This window comes from Oncorhynchus kisutch, linkage group LG26 (genome assembly GCF_002021735.2).
Source record: "Oncorhynchus kisutch isolate 150728-3 linkage group LG26, Okis_V2, whole genome shotgun sequence".
Lineage (NCBI taxonomy): Eukaryota > Metazoa > Chordata > Actinopteri > Salmoniformes > Salmonidae > Oncorhynchus > Oncorhynchus kisutch.
In genome coordinates, this window is record NC_034199.2 from 22,593 (window position 1) to 36,310 (window position 13,718).

Sequence of the window (13,718 nt, forward strand, 5' to 3'; positions counted from 1 at the left end):
CTATGCAAGTCAGGCGGAATGATCCACTTGCATAACACATACATACATCCCCATAAGGCAACAGCAGATATAATGTAAACCTAAATAGGCACTCTCCTCCTCATCCTCGAATTCAAGTAGGTCTTTATCCAGCAGAGGAAACATCTGGGAAGGGGAGGAAGGGTCAATGGCTCTAGAGATAACCCTAGTGGTAAGGGAACGGATGCATGGAATGCAACAGCATCCACAGAGAACTAAAATGGCAGCGAACACCGAAATGGATACCAAAATGGAGGACATCAGGGTTTTATATTTACCAAACGCACTCATCCAGGAGTCCCACATCGAGGTATCTATCCCAGAATGAGATTTCATTTTACCATTAAGCGTCCTCAACCCTTCTAGGGCCATGGTCAAGCTACCATCGGAGGCTGTGTTATTAGGGATGAAAGTACAACACTGTTCACCAAACATAGTACAAGCTCCACCTTTCTCCGCCAGTAGCACATCCACTGCAATGCGATTCTGGAATGTCATAAGAGAAGTTGCAGCCAGGCTCTCATGCTCCATACCGTTATCACGCACCTGGCTCCTGTTATCTAACAAAAGACCGCTTGTTCTCGCAACCCCACGCTCTGAATGTGCCCTCCCTTCTGTATTTTTTCCAGCATGAGAAAGTCCCCTGGCCCTGACACTTTTAACAATGTTTCAAGTCAGCTATGTTGCATAACACTTGCATACATCAACACAAGCCAACAGCAGATAATATTCAATCATATATATGGTAATGGCTATAATGTAAAACACAGGATCCAATAATCCCTCTTTTTCACACCCCCAAGGGTGTGAACAAAAATTCAGCAATGAATCGTATAACAGTCACAGAGTTTAAAATACCTTCATGTCAAAAGAGAACAGCTCATTCAAAAACAGAACAAAAGAAAATGGTGTGAAATTTAAGTCCCCCTTTTGACACCCACAAGGGTGTCCCTTAGCAAAAACAGGATAACACTTTATTGTTTATTGACATGTAAGATACAGGATAAAACTTTGGTCATGGAAAACAGAGTAAAGCAAAGCAAAGCATTATTATAAACCATCTGGTCCTCTCAGCTACTCCTATCCTGCACCAGTTGGGCTTCATGCCACCCAGGGACTCGAAACCTTCACAACAGGGAGAACAAACATACTGGAAAGAAAACCCATCATAAAGATGTATAATAAGGAACTGTGGTGGTGTAAGATTTATTCTACTACCTCACCCACAGCATACCATGGGTCATCCTCAGTCAGTCTCATCCTCCCCTGAAAGCATGCTTCAGTATCAGCATCTCCAACTGGAGCATCAAGCAAAGGCATCATCATGCCTGAAGCCTTCACCACATCTGTAACAGACTTCTTGAAACACGGTATGATGCAAGCAGCACAACACATAAAAATAACAAAAATACAAAAATTAGGGTCAGAAATCCAGTAACCACCATTCTAGTGTACTTACCAAAACCAGGCTCCCACCCAAGAGAACAGGCCAGACTCGTCCACCCCCGCCATGGTCCTCATCTCAGCAGATAGTGCATCAAGCCCACTAAGGGCCTTAGATATACTACCATCTGGACTGGTGTTATTAGGAGTATACGTGCAACATTGTTCACCGAACATCTTGCATACGCCCCCCTGACTGGCAAGAAGCATATCCAAAGCAAGTCTATTCTGTCTGGCAACCCTAGATGTGGCCTCAAACTGTTCAGACATACCAGTGAGTGCATCACGGGGGTAATTAACAAAACGCTGTTGATCATAGTAGATGTAATGAATCCATGCAGTCTGTCTTGCATCCACTATGGCTGGACCTATAATCCATCATTCCTGCCCAAGGCATGAAGCTCATGAGGAACCCCCACCGGCACTCCCAACAGGTTAGTGTGTAAGTCAACTACATCCTCTGTCCATGGAGCACTACTTCTATGTCTCCCATGGGATGGAATGTTTTCAGGTCCCCTGGATACAGAACCCAACAGCTGTTCAGCAGTAACATCAACAATGGTCAGTGGAATTATCAAACTGGTCAGAGCACACATACCTTGCCAGTCTCCTCTAAGAATGGGTCTCAGCACTCTTTTGGGTCCACAGATCCACCACACATCAGCCAGACCACTAGTTTGGTTTAGGCCTGTAACTGGCCAAGTGGAATTAATGGTTATGTTACTACTGCAATCAGCTTCAGGCAATCTCCCATAATCAATGCCATTACCTGTACCCGTGATGCAACTGTAATTGCCCCCATATGCTCTAACACCCCAAGGGGCCCGATGAGGAGGTACTGTAGGAAACACAAGGCTCAAAGAGGAACAGAGAGTTGAATTGGCCTCAACCAGGTAAAAACCTCTCAGAATACACAACCACCCCTCTCCTTCTCCTATAGCAAATGGGTGTGTAGCCAGAACAGGTCTATCATGACCAATGTTTCATGTAACTCATGCAGTCCTTTCTTTTCAGGGTCTTAACTGTATACCTCATATAAGAAAGCCACAAATTGTCCCTACCAATAACACCAGTCTCAGTGCCTAATTGATCAATAGCTGAATAGTCTCTAACATGAATTACCTGAATGGGATTTTTAACACAGTGGTGGCAGGTTCGGTCCAGGGGTGGTAGAGGAGTGTGTCTGGCCCTGGTTCATCTGGGACCTCTGGTTTTGGCAGCACCTTAATGGAAAACACACCCATCGTGTCTGTCCCGGTCCTTTGTAGTCCGAGGGTGTAAGTGCCTGCATCAGAGAGCTTAATAGTTTTGATGGTTAGTAGGATTTCATCACCTTTACAAAGTTCAACAGTGCTCCCAGGTTTTCCCATATCATGGAAAACCTATCCACCTTTGTGGGATCCCCTATGCTATAAGGATACCCTCTCTTCCAATCCCAGAACTGTCCCAAGTCGGTTATCCTGTAATCCCCATTCGGACACCCTCCCAATTTAATATAATTTCATTTATCATTTTCGTCTACTTGTTCTGTAGACATACATTCAGCACTCCACGGGTCAGAACCTGGAATCCGCTGGTACATCACCATCTATTTCCATCGATTTCTCCAGAGTCCTGGAAATAAGGCCTCATACACAGGGAATTAGACAACAGCCCCATAAAACTAAACAGTCACACAGGTGAATGTAGCCCATAATACAGTGATCATAATATTTTCCCCATTTTCTGAATATACTATCAAACCCAATTAATCAGAGAAGTATCCACCCCAGAGTTTTCTGTCAACCCGTGAGCCAGGGTGGTCAAACCAGCTGAGGCTTCGGGCACTGATTCGTCCGGAGCTGTGTTATTTGGGATGTCACCCACGATAAGACAGCTCAGACAAACAGCTTCCATGTGAAGCCCCACCCTTTCCCCGAGAACACATCACTTAGCAAGAGCCAGACACATCTTCACTTCTATGAACAAAAACAGGGGTGACAGGACAGGGAGGATTTTCTTCATTCGAGAGATGGCCCCCGGAATTCTGTTAATTCCAGTTCTCCTCTCGAACACTGTTTATTGTTCGATAGTGTCAGTGTGTCTTACCCTCCCACCGTGCGATATGAATCCGGGTAGCTCTTTCAGCTAGCTGTCACCAGGAGACCTTGGTATGGTCCCCCCAACAAGCCTCTGGGACTGGATTGAGTGACTTCACCTGCAGTTCACCTATAATGCATAAAATGCTGGACATACAGGCTTGGTTAACAAACAGTTTCTTATGTTTTATCTGATTCTATCTTTAACTTCTATGCCCATTTGTTAGCTACATTTTTAAAAATATTAGTTTCTTATCCAATAGGCCCCATCCTATCCTAGACCACAATTTACCTATCCCCCTTTTGATACCTGGCTTTGCCCAGGTAACAACCTTACCTACTCTAAATAATGACTTAGGTAAGATTAGTATATTATCCTTCTGTTCTGACATTATCATGTAGGAGCGCCCCTTTAATTTTCCACATGTCCAATTCTCCCTTTTGTCTCCACTCAGTGACTGTTATCTACACACTCTGTTATCTTTGCTCGTCCTGGCTCCCTTCTAAAACTTCTCCTCTCTGCTCTCCAACCGTCAAGGTCTCTGCAGTGCGGGGGAGGGCTCATCTGTCTGCCTTTTCCCATGTTTCCACATTTTAACTAAATGTCTCACTGTTTGGCTTTATCTAAACTCATGGATTTTTATTTTTAGAAAAACATGTCTATGGTGGCAATTTCTAAAGTCTTTATATAGGTTAAGTAAACTCCACTATAATTAAGTTACCTTAAAAAACAAATTAAATTTCAAAAAACTTTTAAAATCTTTGTATTTATTTTTTAAACAGTATTACCCATGACCACAAATGTATTATTCAAATGGCACCCCCTTGTGGCTGATCAGACCACCCGAGAGAGCCATGAAATCCGGTCACGGGTTACACCATCCCCCCACATTCGTGTTCCATACCATATTAGACATATTAAAGAACCCTTTATCCTTAAAATAAAATAACAATCACTTGTGTAATTAAAACTCATAAAATAAAAAACTCATAAAGGTTCCATATGTGAGCGTGCCTCTTTAAAATATCATGTCTCTGGGAACATGGAAATCCCCTTAACCCAAACATTTACTACAAAAACAAAACCTAATAATTATGATAATCCCCTCAAACTCAAATAATTTGTCTCGATGTTTCATGTCTTATTCGTGTTTCTCCAAATTGTCTCCCCAAAATACTTCTTAAATACCCAGCCATTAGACAGACACACACAACTGTGATAAATGTGCACTGTCCCTTTAACATAAAAACCTCAGCCTGCAATCCACTCTGCGGGCCTTTCATTGTTCTCCATAATGAAAACAGATTCTAATTTTAGTAATACTTGACCTCCTGTTTAATTTCAATGATGTTATCTGAACAATCAAACCAAAATCAATACCTGGGAAGTACTTGTGTAAATGAATTAAAATAACTAAATAAATCTACCTTATTTCTCAGCACTTGGTTAGAACACCACTCCCGTCTTACATCGACCACACCCTTCGCCCCGTACCTAGTGTACAGCTTATCTATTACTCAGTGGCTCAATTAATGTTTAACGTAAGTATGTTCAGATGTTGATTATGTAATTCTACAACATTAGTATAGTTCAAACCTCATAATATAAATCCGCAAAAATAATTTTGCGTTAATAGAGATTAACACTTTTTCCAACAGTCATGCACCCCCCTCAATATTCTATGATATAACTCTCATCAGCAAGCCTGCGACTTTTTCAACATTCTCACCGGTTCCAGCTCCAACTGAAATACCTAATGTACCACACTCGCTTTGTCCCCGACCTCATTCATATCGATATTAGTCCCCGACTGAATATCAAGCGTGTTTCATGCACAGGATTTGATTCTCACAAATCTTCATTTACGCCAGTAAGCAGACCAGTGGGAGACGCAATGGCCCCGCCTTCTGTTCATTCTCTGTTTGGTCCCTTGGTTCTTAAATACATGGCTTTTATTTCTTTCAACTTCCTTGTCTCTGGCCTCCTGCTACGTCCCTCTCAACTCACATTCCATTGTTTTCAGCTGGGCCCCTGTTGGCGGCCCCCCCCCTAGATAACCTGCTTGTGTCCATCTTAACTTCAATCCCTCCCAAACTTTCTTTATAGGCGTCCATCGTTCCTTTCCCCCTGATCTATATTCAATTTTTTGTTCTAGGAACTCATTAAACCTCAGCTTTGGAGTATTGGGGGTCGCCATTGTGAATTTGCTTTAAACGTAATTTAATTTAATTCAATCGGAATTTAATCGTAGTTTTAATCGAAATTCTCTCCTTCTATCTGAATATAGTTAGCATATACTTCGCCCGACGTTGATTAATACCCACAATGTATTCGAAGAGACACTATTGCTCGTACTCTGCCTTATCTCAAAGCTTCTCCTTCGTATATTCAGGTTGAGAAAAAACGCATGGGTTTGTATAGCATTATGGAGCGCACAACCAAGGGATCTATTCGACTATTTAGTCTCAATATTTAAATATTATATTCAGATATTATTTCAATTATACATCAGTCATTTCGTTCCTGATTATACATTTATACATGTACCTATTAACATAGGTACATACAATATAGAAGTTTCGGATTTATCCAATATCCCTTATTATAATTCTATCTCTCTCCCTCTATCTAACCACCAACAATCTTAATGGAAACAATTACAACCACATTGCATTTTAACATAACATAAACAGTTACAAATAGACAAAACAAGACAAAACAACACGTTATATCTCTGACCCCTGAAAGCCGATCCTTATCAGTGAATTTATATCAGACTGAGCCGTACCGGGTCACGGGATAAAATTACAATTTATCCCCTCGGCGCCAGATTTAATGAATAGTAATTAACTACCCCCTTACTGATCTCTATTCCTGATCCCTATCGAGCTGACCCCTATCAGAATTATTACACATGTCCGACCCCTATCGGTGAATCTCTATCAGACTGAGCCGTACCGGGTCACGGGATAAAATTACAATTTATCCCCTCGGCGCCAGATTTAATGAATAGTAATTAACTACCCCCTTACTGATCTCTATTCCCGACCCCTATCGCAACTATCCAGACAAAACAGTGATCACTCATCATTGAAAGCTAGCAGACTGTGCTGACCGGGTCACGGGTCCCAAAATTACAATTTGTCCCCTCGGCGCCAGATTTAATGAATAGTAATTAGCTATCCCCTTACTGATATCTCATCAATGATTTATATCACACCGGCCGTCGCCGGTTCGTTACTACATATGTTCACATACACTGTTATTTCGACTCGTCAGCAAATTATAAATTTACACAAGAATTCATACTTACTCGGAAAAACGGATCAAAATTTGGACAGACTATACGACAATATGCAAAATTTGATTTAACAGGCTTTTGCTTACCTCTTATTTTATGGTGCACCTTGAAATCAGTTTTCCGAGTTGAGCAGAATTGTTGTCCTCCCCCGAAAGTCTTCACCCGTCTTTTTTTTCCTCTTTTTTTTTTGAACCGTCCTTTCACCAACTCGCCCCCCCCCACACCCAAATCAACTCACTTCGACTGGATCGTTAGTAAACTATCCTCTGCCTACCATTTCTGTTAGAAATTGGATATGTAGACGGGCGAGTCGGTCAAGGATCGATTCAGACAAGGTGGTAAATTGTATGACAAGCAACAGTTTATTCAGAGTGAAGATATCTAGAACAGGGTAATTACGGCTCTCCCGCTGGTTCGTACGGAACTGCAGACAAAGAGGCCGATACAATCAGTACACCACTTATATATAGAACAGAAAGTAGGTTGATTCTGGAAGATCGGATCTTTGGATTGGTTCAGCTGGGGGTGTAGTCTGTAGTCTTCCGCCATTGGCTCAGTTGTCTGTCCGTCATCGTAGAATCCTCTTCGGGCACACAATGTTCAGCTACAACGGAGATTATGTGTGTGCGCGCTGGTTTTGGCAATTAGTGTAATGCGGGAGCTATCCTGTAGGGGACCCCACAGGCTTTACTTTGAGTTGTAGCCCTTTATTAACAATAGTTTGGTCACCTGCATAAGAAATAGCATTTCTCTACAGTATATATTTGAATGTTTGAAGTGCTGTTACATACCTGTAATAGTAAAAATAACCATTGTGGGGGGGGGATAAATAATAAATGGGTGTCTGTTTTCAGTGACTTTGTTTTCAACCCATTACACATGCACAATCGTACATGTGCATTTTAAAGCATTATTAAGAACCTTGAGTGTGGAACTGCAGGGCGTTCATGCAAAAGCCACATGAATTTCACATGTGAACATGTTTTCATGTAATCTTATGTGAAGATAATGTGATAACATGTAAAGCAACATGTGATTACATTAAACTACACATGTGAAAATGTGATCACGTTGTGTTCCAAAACATGTTTTCACATGATTTCACATAAAATGTAAGTTGAAATCATGTGGTTTTTCTGTCAGGGTAGGAATATGAGATCCATTTTGATGTTATGTTTGATGTTACATGATCTTGAAAATGCAATGTTCTTTGAGGTTCTTCCATGTTCCTTTCCATGTATTTCCATTTGACTTTCCCTCAGTCCTTTTCACTTTCCTTGGCAAAACAAGCTCTGTCTCCGTCAAGACTTATTCAGAGTCACCATGAATTGATAGCAGCTTCTGATGGATTTTAAACCATTCAACAAATAGTTTTATAATGAAGAGTAGACCCAACTTGTCAAGTGTCAGTGTGCAGAGGTGAGGACGGAGTCAGGCGCAGGACACAGAAGTGAGTAAAATAACGTACTTTACTCGAAAAATAAACAATCATAAATTCCATGCAGGGAAAAACACACCATGACACAGAAGACTAACACTCAACAAGGAACAATCACGCACAAAACATCATGGGAACCTGAGGGTTAAATAGGGAAATAATTATAACGTAATGGGAACCAGGTGTGTACAATCAAGACAAAACAAATGGAAAAAGAACGTATATCGGTGGCAGCTAAAAAGCGGGGTGACGACAACCGCCGAACGCCGTCCGAACAAGGAGAGGCACCAACTTCGGTGGAAGTCGTGACAGTACCTCCCCCGACGCGCCGACACCGGCCTCAAGGACGATGCGCAGGGCGATCTGGGTGGAGACGGTGAAATTCCAACAGTAAGTAAGGGTCCAGGATGTCCTCCACCGGCACCCAGGATCTCTCCTCCGGACCATCCCCCTCCCACTTCACGAGGTACTGAAGGCCCCTCGCCCGACGCCTTGAGTCCATGATGGCTCGCACAGTATACGCCGGGGCCCCCTCGATGTCCAGAGGGGGCGGAGGAACCTCCCGCACCTCAGACTGCTGGAGCGGACCAGCCACCACCGGTGACGTGTGAGCCCAACAGATTAAACGGTCACGGACAGCAGACGGTACGTACAGACGTCCAACTGGACACTGGGGGGGAGTTGGCTCTGTACTCAACGCCCGCTCGATGTCCGCATCAACCTCCCACACCACCGGTGCCACCAGGCAAGAAGCCGGAATTATGGGATTGGGATCCGTGGACCGCTCCTCCGTGTCATACATCCAGGGAAGTGCGTCCGCCTTAGCGTTCTGGGAACCTGGTCTGTAAGATAGGGTGAAAACAAAACAGGTGAAAAACATGGCCCACCTCCTGGTCCCCCACATCATAGTTACGCTCCGCGTAGCTGAGCTTCTTCGAAAAGAAAGCACATGGGCGGAGTTTTGGAGGCGTACCCGAGCGCTGAGACAGCATAGCTCCTATCCCAGCCTCAGATGCGTCCACCTCCACTATAAATGCCAAGGAGGGATCAGGATGAGCCAGCACGGGAGCCGAGGTAAACAGAGCCCTCGGGTGACCAAACGCCGTCCGCCCCAGCTGACCACAGCAGTCGCACCGGTCCCCCCTTCAGCAATGAGGTAATGGGAGCCGCTACTTGACCAAAGCCCTGGATAAACCTCCGGTAGTAGTTGGCAAACCCTAAGAACCGCTGCACCTCCTTTACCGTGGTGGGAGTCAGTCAATTATGCACGGCTGAAATGCGGTCACTTTCCATCTCCACCCCTGACTCAGAAAGGCGGTACCCTAGGAAAGAGACGGACTGTTGAAAGAACAGACATTTCTCAGCCTTGACGTACAGGTCATGCTCCAACAGTCGACCAAGCACCCTGCGCACCAGGGACACATGCTCGGCGCATGTAGCGGAGTATATCAAAATGTCATCAATATACACCACGAGGCAGGTGAAGTGGAAGGCCGAATGTATCCCTGCCCCAGAGATTTGGAGACATATGTTTCCATAGCCACGGTCTCCTCCTGTGACAGAGGATACACATGACTCCTGGGAAGTGCTGCGTCTACCATGAGATTTATCGCACAATCCCCCCATCGATGGGGTGGTAATTGAGTCACCTTATTTTTACAGAAAGCGAGAGCCAAATCGGCATATTCAGAGGGGATGTGCACGGTGGAGACCTGGTTTGGACTTTCCACCGTAGTTGCACCGATTGAAACACCTACACACCTTCCAAGCACTTACGTGGCCATCCCTTGAGAGCCCTCTGTTGCCACGAAATAGTGGATTCATGATAGGCCAACCAGGGTAGGCCCAGCACCACGGGAAATGCAGGAGAATCAATAAGGAAGAGTTTAATTCTCTCCTCATGACCCTCCTGCGTTATTATGCATAGGGGAGCGGTGGATTCCCTAATCAGCCCTGACCCTAATCGACTATCTAAGGTGTGCACAGGGAAGGGCATATCAACAGGAACAATAGGGATCCCTAAACTATGTGCAAATGAACGATCAATAAAGTTCCCAGCTGCGCCTGAATCTACTAGCGCCTTATGCTGGGGATGCGGGGAAAACTCAGGAAATTCTATAAACACAAACATGTGAGTCGGCTGCCTACTCACCTGGGATGATCCACCAGTGCTCTGCCTGCTACCTCGACTCCCTGGGGAACCTCCCCAGCACTGTCCAGCAGTGTGCCCTCTGCTGCCACAGGTGGTGCAAGGAATGGCCCCCCCTCCGGTCCCCCTCATAGCAGCACCTCCTTGATCCATAGGTGTTGGATCGGAGGTGCTGGGGGATGGAACTGACGGTTCCCGATCCGGACGTTCCCGGGAGGCCAACAGGTTATCCAGCCGGATGGATAGGTCCACCAGCTGGTCAAATGTAAGGGCGGTGTCCCTGCAGGCTAGCTCCCAATGAACGTCCTCGAGTAGACTACACCTGTAGTGGTCGATCAGGGCCCGTTCATTCCATCCCGAACCGGCGGCCAGAGTTCAAAAGTCCAGTGCAAAGTCTTGTGCGCTCCTCATCCCCTGTCTGAGATGAAACAAGCTTTCCCCCGCCGCTCTCCCTTCAGGTGGATGATCGAAAACCTGAAATCCTCATAGTTAGAAAGAAATGAAATGTCGCAGTCATTCCGCCAACAGGGGTGACCTATTTTGCCTGCTCTCTTCACTATAGCCATGGAACCCCTTGCTACTCGCATTCGGGCATGTGCCGATATAGCTTCGTTAAAATAAAGGACACACAGACAATGTTCTTTTGTTTTTGTCCAAGCCTAAAACTTATATTCCACCCTTACTTAACTTGATAAACACATTTGGCTCCTTCTCTGCCTACAAGATAAACTGGCAAAAAAGTGAGTAGATGCCAATATCACGGCCTGTGTATATGCAATGTCTGCAATCTACCCCGTTTAGAACAGTGATGGACAAGTTCACAAGCCTTGGCATTGTAGTGACAAGAGACCTTGATCAGCTATTGAAAGCGAATTGGGACATGAAAATATATCAGCTTAAACAAAATAAAGATTTTTTAAAACTCTGCCTATCTCCTTGGTTGATCGTATAAATGCTATTAAAGTGGTTGTCCTACCCAGGTTTCTTTACCACTTCCAATGTCTACCCAATTTCATACCACAAAGCTATTTTAAGAAACTGGATTCAATAGTAACTCCATTTTTATGGGATAACAAGGCAGCCAAAATTTCAAAGAAGCATTTATGCAAGTACAAGATAGAGGGGGGCTTTGGCCTTCCTCACTTTAAACTGTATTATTGGGATGCTAATCTGAACATTGTGTCTTTCTGGAGGGAAAGTTTACCTGCGATGAGACAGAAGGATATGCCTTCATGGCTTTTGATTGAGCAGGCCTCCTGTCAACATTCCTCACTCCCTGCACTTGTTAATAGCCCATCTAAAAAAAATCCACTTATGACTCTAACCCAGTCATTTGTCATACGCTTAGGATCTGGAAACAGATGAGTTATTTTCTTAACATACCCACTGTTTACATAGACAGCCCAATTTGCCTGAATCATGCTTTCCACGCTGCATTGGATGATGTGGTGTTTTCACAGTGGAGGAAGAAGGGGCTCACAACAATTGGTCATTTATACATAGACACCACTAAAAGGGCTTGGGAACAAGAACTCGGTTCAGAAATCTCAGATGAGGACTGGTAGAAGCTCTCAGGAATATAAACCACAGTTCAGTGAATGCCAGACACAACCATGTTCAGTTTAAGGTGATACACAGGTTACATTACTCAAAAGTAAAACTGCATAAAATATTCCCGGACACCTCACCACTGTGTGAGAGGTGCAAGCAGGATGAGGGGACGTTGACCCACTTATTCTGGACATGTCCTAAGTTACATGTTTAATGGGCTCTCGTTTTTGAATACTTATCTAGAGCCATTGCTCTGTTTGGTACAGTTGATGGGAATAACCAGGAAGGGAAAGCTGTCTCTCTTTGTACTCTATTTGCCTTTTGCCTCATATTGCAATTTTGGAAATTGGAGACTGTACCTACCTTTGAAATGTGGTTACGGGATTTAGGGAATATAATACATATGGAAAAGATTCGATACAATACCTCCAATAGAAAAAAAAGATTATACATCAGGCCAGCAAAATCTAGAGACTTCCTTAGATTTCGTGCACTAGCTGTTGTTTACAAATATCTGTCTCACCAGAGTATGCTGTTCCATCCTGCCGGTGCAGCGTATATCCCGCTAGTTGAATATCCATGTCATCATTCAGCCACGATTCCATGAAACATAAGATGTTACAGTTTTTGATGTCCCGTTGGTAGGATATTCTTGATAGTATTAACTTCTAATGGACAATCGAGCTAGGGGGTACAATATCACATTACATTTACACAAGGACCTTAACACTTATTTTTTTTAAGCGTTGTTGGTTAAGGGCTTGTAACTAAGCATTTCACTGTAAGGTCTACACCTGTTGTATTCGGCGCATGTGACAAATAACGTTTGATTTGATTTGTCACTCCGAGCTCCAACTCTGTGCACTCGGTGGAATGCAACCTTCTTTACAGTCTCCCCTCTGGATAATTAGACGCTTCGGGTTTGTATATCTAGTATCGACTCCCTCATCACCCTGTTTTACCTGAGTAGACAATCCATGTTGGAATCGAGGGTTTTTACTTTGGCTGTGAGTGCCTTGTTCTCTCCTTGAAGCGTGAGAATTTCACTCTGGCTAAATTCCAAGCTCCCCCTCTGCCCTGCTACCTCCTCACACAACTTTTCAAGTTTTTCATGGATTCCAGCTAGAGCCCTACCCTCTACCTCAATGGTAAGTAAATTGTCCTTGTGTGTAGATGAATCTGTCTTTATTATTTTTGTCGGTTTAGTGTTATTTTGTGAGGTAGCCGGATCTTTCCACGATGGAGTACGATTTCCTACTTAACATAAAGCTGTTAATGCTCGTCGATATCCCTCAGGATCTCCTTAGTATCTAGTTTGGCTCAGAACTGCAAGCAGCAGTTACAAATGTTTTCCCACAATGACCGAAGATGTAACAAGTAGCTTGTTCGTGGTTTCCTCTTGGAACTGTGTGTCTCCTCCTGATTCCAGATCCCAGTTGAATCAGTGTTGCAAGCTCGCTAGCGAGCTGGACCCAGTTGATACAATTTCGCTAGTGATAGTTCAAGACAGACAAATGTGCAGCACAACACAATGCCACAGATATTTCACGTTTTGAGGGAGCATGAAATTGGCATGCTGACTGCAGGAATGTCCACCAGAGCTGTTGCCAGAGAAAATGTATGTTAATTTCTCTACCATAAGCCACCACACGTTTTAGAGAATTTGGCAGTACGTCCAACTGGCCTCACAACCGCAGGCCACATGTAACCATGCCAGCCTGGACCTCCATCTGGCTTCT